Source organism: Arachis ipaensis, chromosome B08, assembly GCF_000816755.2.
Source record: "Arachis ipaensis cultivar K30076 chromosome B08, Araip1.1, whole genome shotgun sequence".
NCBI classification, from domain to species: domain Eukaryota; kingdom Viridiplantae; phylum Streptophyta; class Magnoliopsida; order Fabales; family Fabaceae; genus Arachis; species Arachis ipaensis.
Genome location: NC_029792.2, coordinates 16,346,693 through 16,359,995, shown reverse-complemented (window position 1 = coordinate 16,359,995; position 13,303 = coordinate 16,346,693). Strand labels below are relative to the sequence as shown.

The window sequence follows — 13,303 nt, the reverse complement described above, 5'->3', positions numbered from 1 at the left end:
CGTCAGTAATTGGAACCTTGGAAAGCATTTCCAAACTATGAATACAGACGAAAAATCCATCTGTAAGGTAAAACAAAATTTTTTTAAAGATTTTTCCATTGCAAAATAAACATATTTTTATATAAAATAAATATAAATTTAATGAAGACAAATTTTCATCTAACTTGTATTCGAACATTTATAATATTTCAAAAAATAAACATGTTCATCGTATTATCAAACCAAAAGAAAAGTACCATAAATAAGCAAGTCAATTCAAAACATAAACAAAGTGTATTGATACATCAACTATAAACCTCATTGTATTGTTCAATCATACTAAAACTAACTATAGTCCTCAGTGTCATATTCATCCTCATTATCATCATAGTCCTCATCCGAAGAGATTGAGGGTGGCGACGACGACGACGATGCTAGTGGAACAACACTAGAACTACTTGACGCTCTAACCTACAAAGAACAAAATCTTTATCAGTACTGCTTAGTGTTATTTTTTTGAAGATATTTATTCAATCATGAATAATGATATTCAGAGGCATTTGCATAATTATTAGTATAAGTTTGTACCAGTATGTCTCTGAACTGCACTCAATCTCTATATCAAATGTCCATACTACAAAGATAAATGAAGGTTGTAGAAGGTTTAGAGAAAGGGAGGTTGAATCTATGACCTTCTTTTATTTTAATGAAATTAACCCTTTAAAGCAAACTTTCAATCTGAATCTGTTTGAACTCAGCAGTAAAAATTTATGAGACAATTTTATTTGTCTCATGAATATCAGAAAACAGAACAGAGCAGAGAAGAGAGAAGCTGACACCATAATTTATCCTGGTTCGGTTGCCTTGTGCAATACAACCTACATCCAGTCTCCACCACAACAGTGGTAGAATTTTCGCTACAGTTAAAGTATTACATACACTAATTTCACAGGATTGACACAATCCTTTCACACTCAAGTTCTAACTTAACTTGACTTGGTTATGCTAATACCTAACTATTCACTTTTAGTGCTAACGCAACTAAGAAATGAGTACCTCACAGGTACAAGATACAAGACACTTAATCAACCTAAAGAAATCTGAAATAACTCTAGACTTTTCACTCATGTGTATCTCTCTGCCTTTTTCCACTTTTAGGCTCTTTCAATGACTCTCTCTCATTCAGCCTTTTACCTCAAGAAATTATTGAAAGATAAATATTGAAAAGTAAATTACAATCAATAAACCATGAAGGAGATTGAGTCTTCAACAGCCTCTTTGCTATGTGATAAACCAGATTTGCTAGCCTCTGATTCAGTTCTTCATTCTGGCGGAATGCTCCTTTGACTAGGAAGCACTGTCCAAGTAGATGAACTTCTTCAGAGAGCTCTTCTCAGAACATATATCTCAAGAACACTGGTTATCTCTCCTTGTTCTTCTTAATGGTGAGAAATCATCTTTTGTATCTCCTTGCATGTTGTTGAGTTACACTCCCTAGGTCAACTCCTTGAGCTGTGTGCTTCACCAACCCACCATCTCACTTTTTTCCATTAATCCTCAAAATAGGAACTTTGGTTCTGACCTTCTCTTGTTGACCGAAAGCCACAGAGCAGTAAAAACAAACATTTTCAATGGTAATCCCAGATCTTTGCCATTAAAAAATGACGTCCCCAAGACACATATATGACCGTAGATGCACAGCAGTGAAGAACAGAAATCATCTTTCCCATGTATCCCATTTTGGACTGGCAGAGAGTTGGGAAGAAGAGAAGAAAGCAGTATGCATGCAATAGGAAATGGGTTACCTTTAACCTTTGCCTTAGCTTGATTTGGTTTGATTTTACTAATTTGACCTCAACCTTTCTTGCCTAAGCTTCTCTTTTTTTTCTTCTTCTGTGAATAGCTTAGGAACTAAGCACTCTCTCACTTCTCTGATTTCTGACCAAGAGAGAAAAAGTGAACGTTGCTTTTGGTGAAAACAAATTGGAGGGATTTGATTGCTAACGGGCTTGGATCGGATATCCATAAAGCAACCCATTTGATTTCTTTGGCTCAGCTGGTTTCATTGCTTTGAATCCTTTTGGGCTTCCTTTGTTTGTATAGCCCACCAGCCTTGTTTCTTATTTTCCATCCAATTGGGCTGCTGCTTTATATTTATTTTGGCCTACAACATATCATCATAAATAATCAATACTAATTATTTACTTTGCTCAATAAAAATAATGTTTGTCATCATTAATTAATTTAGTTAATTTCTTAACTCAACAATCTCCCTCTTGATGACAAACATATTTAAAACAAAGACCAAAAGGAAATGAATTTGAGTACGGTTTTGGAACTCCCTTTGATTTTTGTCATTTGCTTTTATGTTACTCCCTCTTTCCTTTTCAAGAGTAGCTCCCCCTGGATTTATGCTCTTCTCTTCTTTCCTGTTTGCATATACTTATTTGAAACCAAATAAATGCTATATGCTTAGTCAAAGATGCAGCAAGCAGAGATAGGTTTGAGTATTTTAAAATCTCATGACACATGGCTAAGATGATTTGTTTGGTACAAACCTGAGTCTTTCAAAAAAAAAAGCTGATCATGCTTTAGCCAAAACAGAGCATTAAGGCATCAGGGACAGGAATAAAATAGCAACATATCATAAAAACAAGTTTTAAATCTCATGCAAACAAAATTGTAGCAACAGTTATTAGCAGCAATCCCAGCTATTACTCCCCCTTTTGTTATCAAGGGTGGAAAATAGGCAAAATCAAGAAAAAAAAACTGCACCATAAAACCTGCAAAAAAGTGTTAATGCACAGCTTAAAATAGTTGTTAAGGTATTACAGTCATCCAAAGTAACAAAAGGTAGTTCAAAAGTAACAAAAGAAACATTTTTCATGAGACAAACGTCAGCAAACAGCAGCAATTTCATGAGACAAATCTAGGCATCTGAACCATTTTCCTCCGAATCAGCTTCCTCATCAACATCAGTAGCATGATCTTCATCCTTTTGAAGGTTATCAATGAACATCATGAACACAACCACTCTATCCCTTGATTTCCGGAGGAAATTCTCATACTTGCTTGCTAGTTTCCTTTGTTCCTTACTCATGGCAATCATGTGATTAGATTGGGAGACAAACTTCTGGACTACGTCTTTGACAATATTAAGCAGAGTAGATTTTTGTCCAGTGGAGATGGAAGTGTCCTCGATGGAAGGAGGAGGAGAATCCTCTGGAATGAACTCATCATCTTCATCATCTAGAACCACCGTCTCAGATCGAGTAGGTCCTTTTTGTTGTTTCACTGAACCACCCCCTTTTAGATATGAATGTCTGTTTTCATAATCCTCATTGGACAAGTCAACAACAAAATGCTCAAATACACAAGTTAGAAACATGCCATAAGAAAGGGCTTTGTCTTTCTCACTTCTAACAGAATCAAACATGTATCTAACCATCAAATAAGTAAATGAAATTTCTGTTTTAGTGAGCATGGCATACAAAACAAGAGTGTCAATATAAGATACCCTTTGATATGAACTACTTTGAGGAAGTATGATGTGGTTAACAATTCGGTGCAATTGAGCACGTTCATATCCTAGGGCTTTGTGAGTGGGTGTAATGCCATCAATCAAGGAAACATGTTCACAAATATGAGCCAAAGTATCATTGAAAGAAATACCAACTCCTTCATCCAACTTAACAGAAGTATAAGCACAAGGCCCAACATAAGTATACTTCAATGAATCACTGATTATTTCATCATTTAAAATAATGTCTCTGCCCTTAACAGAAGAATGAACACTGCCCTCATGATATGTCATGTTGGCATAAAACTCTCTAACTAATAGAGGATAAACAGGCTTCTTAATTTTAAAAAGGTGATGTTAGTCCAAAAATTCTAAGTGTTCAACAAAAGGAAAATCTTTCTTTTTCAGTGAGGGTAAATCAGCAAGAAAATAGGGACATAAGGTACGGTACTTAATAACTCCTTCATAAAAGTCATTGTTCATGGCAGACCTAAATCTATGAGGGTTATAGTTGGAGTGAGATGTCATGAAATGGGATTTATGTGCAAAGGGATCAATGTCTAGTTCTCTAACTGATTTAAGGGGTATTCGATGATTACCTCTCTGAGAACGCAAGGGAACAGACCTTGCCTTAGGTTGTGTGGGCTCAGAGGTAGGTTCAGGCGCTGCTGGTCATTTCCCTTTCCTCGGCTTCGATAACCTGGGTTTGGATTGAGGTTCCTTCGGAGGTGGCATTAGATTGGCTGAAGGAGTGAACCTTGATGGGTTCTTGGTACGAGCCATTGGATTAGATCGAGGAGGTGAGGTAGGAGGAGAAGGAGAGGGAGTGAAGGTTCGGTTCTGAGAGCGAGTTGAGGGTTTTGGTCTTGCAGGAAGCTTGTGGATCTTTTCACGTGGTGGCTTTTGTGAAATAACTTTCTTCCTCATTTGGTTGGTTTCTGAATTTTGAAGGAAGAGAAGCAGTAAAGGTAGTGGGGAGAAACCGAAGGGTTGGAGGAGTTATGGAGGGAAAAGAAAGAGTATTGGTAACCGTACCCAAAAGAAAGTTTCTCAAACCATGCAACTGCATCACCTTCTGATTTGACTTGAAGGGACTTGACATCACAAAAAGAAAGATTTTATTTTATTTTAAAAATAAATGGAAATCAATTTTAAAATTTGAAACCTTTTTGACATAAGGACAAAAAAAAGTAAACTAAAGCAAACAGGCCAGCAAAAAACAAAACAAAAATATATCATTCATATTGGGCCCAGAAATGGTTGGATTTAAGGAAACACATTGGACCACTCCAGATCTGATTTTTGAGGTTGGCCCAGATAAATCTGCACGTGCAACAAGCCCAGAGAACACTGATTGAAGAGAACGTTCTTCACTTATCCAGAATTGTCTCACACATGTTTATGAGACAAAAACTCCAACAAACACATTAGCAACTTTCAAACAAAGAATCATAGCTTAAAATTTCTAGACTAGTCCTAAACATGCAAAATCTGTCATCAGCTAGTGGTTTTATGAAAATATCTGCTAATTGTTCCTCTGATTTAATAAATTGAATGCTAATATCCCCTTTTGAACATGTTCTCTTATTGAGTAAAATTTTACTTCAATATGTTTAGTCCTAGAGTGCAAAATTGGGTTTTTAGAAATATTAATGGCACTCATATTATCACACAACAAAGGAATATTTTTAGCATTTAATTTGTAATCAGCTAGCTGTATTTTTAACCACATAAGCTGAGAACAACAAGAAAAAGCAGCTATATACTCAGCCTCTGCAGTGGATAAAGCCAATGTTGTCTGCTTCTTACTTGACCAAACATTCAATGACTTTCCAAGGAAGCAACATAAGCCTAAAGTGCTCATTCTATCAACTTTATCACCGACAAAATCTGTATCACAATAACCAACTGCAGAAAAAGCATCAATCTTAGGATACCAAAGACCAAAATTGGATGTGCCATGAACATATCTAATGATCCTTTTTAACTGCAGAAAGATGAGATTCTTTTGGTTTAGATTGGAATCTTGAACACATTCCAACACTTTGTACAATATCAGGTCTAGAGGAAGTTAAGTACATAAGAGAGCCAATCATTCCTCTATACCTAGTCTCATCTACATCTTCCTTAGTTCTCCCTTATCTAATTTTGAATTAGGTTGCATGGGAGTTCCCATGGATTTGGCATTTTCCATACCAAATTTCTTAACTAGTTCTTTGGCATACTTTTCTTGATGAATGAAAATATCATTTTCAGTTTGTTTAATTTGTAGCCTAAGAAAAAAATTAAGTTCACCCATCATATTCATGTCAAATTCACTTGTTATGAGTTTTCCAAATTCAGTATAAAGAGATTCATTGGCTGATCCAAAAATGATGTCATCAACATATATTTGGACTAGAATGAAGGAGTCATTAGAATTTTTGATAAATAGAGTAGTGTCTGTGGTGCCTCTTTGAAAATTATTTTTCAAAAGAAAAGAGCTAAGTCTCTCATACCAAGCTCTAGGAGCTTGTCTTAATCCATAGAGAGCTTTTGATAATTTGAAAATATGGTTAGAGAGTTCTTTATTTTCAAAACCAGGTGGCTGCTCCACATACACTTCTATATCTATCACACCATTCAAAAATTCACATTTCACATCCATTTGATATAATTTAAAACTACAAAATGCAGCATAAGCTAAGAAAAGTCTTATGGCTTCCATTCGGGCAACAGGGGCAAAGGATTCATCAAAGTCTATTCCTTCTTCTTGGTCATATCCTTGTGCCACTAGCCTTGCTTTGTTTCTTGCAATGCTACCATCTTCTCCTAGCTTGTTCCGAAATATCCACTTGGTGCCAGTCACTTTCTTTCCATTTGGCCTTGGAACCAATGTCCACACTTGGTTCTTCTCAAATTCAAGAAGTTCATCTTCCATTGCCTTTACCCAAAAAGGGTCATTAAGGCTTCTTTGACATTCTGAGGCTCCATTTGAGAGAGAATGGCAATGTTTGTTCTTCATTTGCCTTTCTAGATGAAGACCGAGTTTTAACTCCATGAGAGACATCCCCAATGACAAATTCTTCAGGATAATTCTTCAAGAATCTCCATTCACGAGGTCTAGTGGACTTAGAGGCAGATTCAGTTACCAAGGGATTCTGGATACTGCTGGTTTCAGGATCTCATTCAGATTCATGAGACAAAATAAAATTGTCTCTTAAATTTTCAGCAGCTGTAGTTTCTGGTTCAGCTTGTCCAAAATTTCATTTTCATGATTTTGTGCAGTCTCATCATCCTTTTGAGCTTGATTTCCTGCATCACAATCTTCTAAAATACTTTACACTAAGTTAGTATCATAAAATGTAACATGTATGGACTTCTCAATAATCCTAGCATCTTGATGATAAACTCTATATGCTTTACTAGTTGTGGAATATCCTACAAATAAACACTCATACGGCTTTGGATTAAATTTACCTAAATTATCTTTGTTATTAAGAACAAAGCATTTGCATCCAAAGATGTGCAAGTAGTCCAAGTTTGGTGGGTATCCTTTCCAATTCATAAGGGGTTTTCTTCAAAAATTTCCTTATGATTGTTCTATTCAAAATGTGGCAAGCTGGTTAATCGCTTCATTCCAAAGGAATTTTCAAATATTGCTCTCACAAAGCATAGCTCTTGTCATTTCTTGTATGGTTCTATTTCTTCTTTCCACAACACCAGTTTGTTATGGTGTCCTTGGATAAGAGAAGTTGTGAGATATTCCAAATTCCTCACAAAAGGATTCAAATAAATTATTTTCAAATTCGGTTCCAAGATCACTTCTTATAGAAGAGATTTTTAAATCCTTTTCATTTTGAATTTTCTTGCAAAAGATTTCAAAGGCCGAAAAAGCTTCATTTTTGTGTGCAAGAAATAAAACCCAACCAAACCTAGAATAGTCATCTACAATCACTAAACCATAATGTTTACCACCTAGGCTTTGAGTTCTTGTTGGACCAAATAAATCAATGTGTAGCAATTCAAGTGGCCTTTTAGTAGAGATGTCTTCCTTTGGTTTAAATGAACTTTTTGTATTTCCCATTTGGCAAGCATCATAAGTGATATCTTTGTCAAACCTTATCAAAGAAAGACCTCTTACTAACATAATCTCTTATTTGAAACATACTTGCATGGCCCAATCTCTTGTGCCATAGCCACTTTTCAGATTCTTTAGAATAAAAACAAGCTACATTTTGATCCTTTAGTTCATCAAGGGTAAGTCCATACACATTATTACAACTCTTGGAAACAAAAAGCACTTCATTAGTCTTTTCATTTACAACACAGCATTCAAGTCTTTTGAAAGTCACTAAATATCCTAAGTCACACAGCTGACTTATACTCAAAAGATTGCGCTTCAAGCCACTTACCAAAAAAATATCATAAATAAAAGTAGAGTTTTCATTACCTACTTTTCCAACAACAACTATTTTACCTTTTCCATCATCTATAAAGGTCACAAAACCTCCATCATACTGGTTTAGCTTGATGAAGTAAGTTGACCTTCCAGTCCTGTGCCTTGAGCATCCACTATCCAAGTACCACATATTCTTTTTGTTCTTGGATACTAGGCAAATCTGTATGAAAAACTTCAAGTAACCTTAGATATCCAAATTAATTTGGATCCTTTGAAGTTAATCTATCTTGGTTGCCCAAGTGCATTGAAATCATAAACAACATTGTAAATTTAGTTTTCCACAACTCTCTTCTCAATGAAACATGGTGCATATGAGTGACCAAATTTCTTGCAATTAAAACAATAATTTTCTGATGCACATCGCTGAAATTGAGGTGAGTTATTGTGCTGGAAATGATTAAAGGGATGAAACTTTTTAGTTTTTGGAAGAGGTGCATTTCTTTTGACAAACTGGTTTTGTTATAATTGTTCCACTTTACAAAAGCATTTCCACCAGAATTTTTTAAAACTTTTGAATTTTTCGAAAATGAGATTTTGTTGTAAAATGGTGGTTTCTTGAAAGCAACCTCATTTTTCGAAATGTACCACAGACCTAACCTATTTGAAGTAGGTTCGGTTCTTGGTGAAAGCTCAGTTTCACTTGTGTAAACTTCATCAATTTCTCCTCAAGTGTGGGAACATAACCAATACCAGATTTGTTGGATGTGGATTTAGTATTTGATGAAGAAGCCACAAATTTCATAAAGGAATCATTAAAAACTGCACTTTCCTTGGTTATATAACCTAAACCAGATTTTTCAAACAATGGTCTTTGGCTTGCAAGTAATTTGTCCAAGTTACTAGAACTTTGAGCAAATTTTGCTAAGTCACCATTCAGCCTTTTAATCATATCATTTAATCTTTCATTTTCAGCAATTAACTCTTGAGAAGGATCCACAATGTGCTTTCCTTTTAATTTTTCAAGTTCAGATTTTAGAAATCTGTTTTCTTCAATAAGATCTAAAGCACATTCAGTTTCCTTCACTTTTTCTTTTAAAAAATCATTTTCAGCTTTTAACACATCTTTTTCAGATCTGCATTTATTGTACTTATCTAGCAGTTTTGAGGTGTTTTAGAGTAAGATCATCAATAATAGCATGTAAATCATCTATAGACAAGTCATAGTAATTTACCTCATCAAGATGATTATTTCCAGCCATGAAGCAGGTTTTATCTTCACCTTCAGAATCTTCTTCCTCATTGGATTCGTTCTCAAGATCCTCCCAAGCTGTCATGAGCACTCTCTTCTTTTCTTTCTTTCCTTTGTCCTCCTTCTTGAGCTTCGAGCAGTTTAGCTTGAAATGACCAGCCTCCTTGCAATGATGACATGTCACCTTGCTCAAGTCCATCTTGTGTTCCTTTGAGCTTGAACCCTTGTACTTGCCCTTGTTCTTCATCATCCTTCTAAATCTCCTAACAAAAAACATAAGCTCATCATCTGAAATACCATCACTAGACTCACTCTCTTTTGATTCTATTTTTGACTTGAGGGCTATTTCCTTTTTCTTTGAGTCCGGGTTTGTGTGTATGGTTTCATAGGTAAGGAGTTTTCCTCTCAGCTCATCATAGGTTATAAGGCTTAGGTTATTGCTCTCGGCTAGGACAGTGGCAGTGGTTTCCCATTCTTTTGTGAGGCTTCTAAGGAGTTTTCTCACTAGGGTTTGTTCTGAGTAGTTTGTACCCATAACATCAAGGTTGTTGATTATGATTGAGAATCTCTCAAACACTTCATCAATGCTTTCTCCATCCTTCATATTAAACATCTCGTACTCTTTTTGTAGCATATCAATCATCGTTTATTTGACCTGTTTAGTGCCTTCATGTGTAACCTGAATTTTCTCCCAGATTTCTTTGGTTGTCTTGTATCTAGACACCTTTTGGTACTCTTCAAAGCTGATAACACAGTGAAGAAGGTTGATTGCTTTAGCATTCAGCTCCATCTTCTTCTTGTCGTCTTCATTCCACTCAGCTTCTTCTTTTGGAGTCACCACTCCATCAGCACTTATTTTTGTTAGAATCTTGGGACTGCTCACAATAATCTTCCATATGTTGTAGTCAATGGATTGGATGAAGATCCTCATCCTCTCTTTCCACTAGGCATAGTTCTTCCCATTGAAGAAGGGTGGCCTGTTGTTTGACTGGCCTTCAGTTAGAGTGTAGGCAACTGTGGTTGAGCCCAAGTTGTTTGCCATATGACCTTTACTCCAAGCAGTGAAGCTTGATTCTTGAGACCTTGGCTCTAGATACCAATTGAAGGTTATAGAAGGTTTAGAGAATGGGGGTTGAATCTATGACCTTCTTTTACTTTAATGAAATTAACCCTTTAAAGCAAACTTTCAATCTGAATCTGTTTGAACTCAGCAGCGGAAAACTTATGAGACAATTTTATTTTATCTCATGAATATCAGAAAACAAAATAAAGCAGAGAAGAGAGAAGCTGACACCATAATTTATCCTGGTTCGGTTGCCTTGTACAATACAACCTACATCCAGTCTCCACCACAACAGTGGTAGAATTTTCGCTACAGTTAAAGTATTACATACACTAATTTCACAGGATTGACACAATCCTTTCACACTCAAGTTCTAACTTAACTTGACTTGGTTATGCTAATACCTAACTATTCACTTTTAGTGCTAACGCAACTAAGAAATGAGTACCTCACAGGTACAAGATACAAGACACTTAATCAACCTAAAGAAATCTGAAATAACTCTAGACTTTTCACTCATGTGTATCTCTCTGCCTTTTTCCACTTTTAGGCTCTTTTAATGACTCTCTCTCATTCAGCCTCTTACCTCAAGAAATTATTGAAAGATAAATATTGAAAAGTAAATTACAATCAATAAACCATGAAGGAGATTGAGTCTTCAACAGCCTCTTTGCTATGTGATAAACCAGATTTGCTAGCCTCTGATTCAGTTCTTCATTCTGGCGGAATGCTCCTTTGACTAGGAAGCACTGTCCAAGTAGATGAACTTCTTCAGAGAGCTCTTCTCAGAACATATATCTCAAGAACACTGGTTATCTCTCCTTGTTCTTCTTAATGGTGAGAAATCATCTTTTGTATCTCCTTGCATGTTGTTGAGTTACACTCCCTAGGTCAACTCCTTGAGCTGTGTGCTTCACCAACCCACCATCTCACTTTTTTCCATTAATCTTCAAAATAGGAACTTTGGTTCTGACCTTCTCTTGTTGACCGAAAGCCACAGAGCAGTAAAAACAAACATTTTCAATGGTAATCCCAGATCTTTGCCATTAAAAAATGACGTCCCCAAGACACATATATGACCGTAGATGCACAGCAGTGAAGAACAGAAATCATCTTTCCCATGTATCCTATTTTGGACTGGCAGAGAGTTGGGAAGAAGAGAAGAAAGCAGTATGCATGCAATAGGAAATGAGTTACCTTTAACCTTTGCCTTAACTTGATTTGGTTTGATTTTGCTGATTTGACCTCAACATTTCTTGTCTAAGCTTCTCTTTCTTGTCTTCTTTTGTGAATAGCTTAGGAACTAAGCACTCTCTCACTTCTCTGATTTCTGACCAAGAGAGAAAAAATGAACATTGCTTTTGGTGAAAGCGAATTGGAGGAATTTTCTTGCTAACGGGCTTGGATCGGATATCCATAAAATAACCCGTTTGATTTCTTTGGCTTAGCTGGTTTCATTGCTTTTAATCTTTTTGGACTTCCTTTGTTTGTATAGCCCACCAGCCCTGTTTCTTATTTTCCATCTAATTGGGCTGCTGCTTTATATTTATTTTGGCCTACAACATATCATCATAAATAATCAACACTAATTATTTACTTTGCTCAATAAAAATAATGTTTGTCATCATTAATTAATTTAGTTAATTTCTTAACTCAACAATAAAAAATATAATTAGATCAATAACACAACATGAACCGGGACAGATCAATTGGATATACAGGTCACAAAGTTGAACCTGAAATCTTGTCACTTCGTGGATTTGTCTTCCCTTCAATTAGAAGTACCTTTTTTTTTCCAAGAAACCTACCCAAGTTATCATCAACTCTGAGAGAATTGAGGCAGCAATTGATTGATTATCAATTTAAAATAAATGCCCATTCAAAATGTAGAATACTCAGTGAGAATTAGTATTTTTATCCGTAATATTGTTACTGGAATATAAATCTTTTAAAATTACGTCGATCCTGATATTATAGATTATGACACAAAAAATTTATAGCATTAAACTATTTTTATAAAATGGTCGTAAGGGACAAAAGTCTCCGTCGGCTAAGAAGACTAGAGTCTTAAACAAAATTAAATAATAAGTTTTTTAGTTATTATTTTAAAATGAGATTTAAAATTATATGTAATAAATATTTAAAAGAAAAGAAATAAAAATATATATTAAAAAGATAAGCAGCAAAAATTTAAAATTAAATAAAAAATATATATATAATAATATTTTTTATTTAAATTATATTATGTTGTTAATTTTATTTTTTGTAGAACATAAAGGTAGAGAAAAATAAAGAATGAGAGAAAAGAGAGAGAAAGATAAAGAAGAAGAAGAATGAGAGATGGAGTTTGTTAAATTTGGAAGTTAAGAAAATTTTTTATTTTAATTTTAATGAAAATATCTGGTGACACATTTTGATTTGTCAAATTACTAATATAAAATATGAATTATAAATTATATATAGAGTGGGAAGGATAAAGAGAAATAGAAAAAAAAAGAGAGATAAATAAGAAAATATAAGAAGGATGTTTACTAATTTTAGAGGAAATTTTTCTAAATTTTAATAAGAGAATGTCATGTGACATATTTTAGTTATTAAATTAGTTAGTAATATATTAATATAATATATAATATAGCTATATTTCAATTTTAGTATTTTAATATTAATTTTAATTTAATTTAAATACAATTAGAGAATGTTATGTTGTATATTTTGATTGTCAAATTCGTAATTGGTTATTGATAATGATATATAAGAAAGATAGAGTGAGTGAAGAAATGAGAGATAGAGAAAAGAAGAGAGAAGAAGGGAGAGTTTTTAAATTTTGAAAGAAAAGATTTGATTTCAATTGTAATGATAGAGTGACATATAACACATTTTGACCTTAAAATTAGAGATATATAATAAATATAATAGATATGGTACTAACAGGACATATTTACCAAACAATGACACTAGCTTTTTGTAAGCATATAACAGTGAGTGGTTATAAATGTAGCCAGCCTCATGAAGATATTGGGGAATCTATGTGATCTTTCCAGAACCAGTTTCTCCAACAATTACAAGCACCTGAGAAAAACAGTCGAGATTAATTTGAATGAACATATATAT

The 13,303-nt window shown here is 34.5% G+C and overlaps 1 long non-coding RNA gene across 1 annotated transcript in view; it reads right to left on the bottom strand.

The window, feature by feature from the left end:
* LOC110265763 overlaps positions 326-13,303 on the bottom strand; it is a 21,029-nt gene continuing 8,051 nt past the window's right edge. The window contains exons 2-3 of the long non-coding RNA XR_002352084.1: positions 4,415-4,421; positions 326-450 (exon numbers count right to left, since the gene is read on the bottom strand). This is a non-coding gene — a long non-coding RNA (uncharacterized LOC110265763). The remainder of the gene's footprint in view (positions 451-4,414; positions 4,422-13,303) is intronic.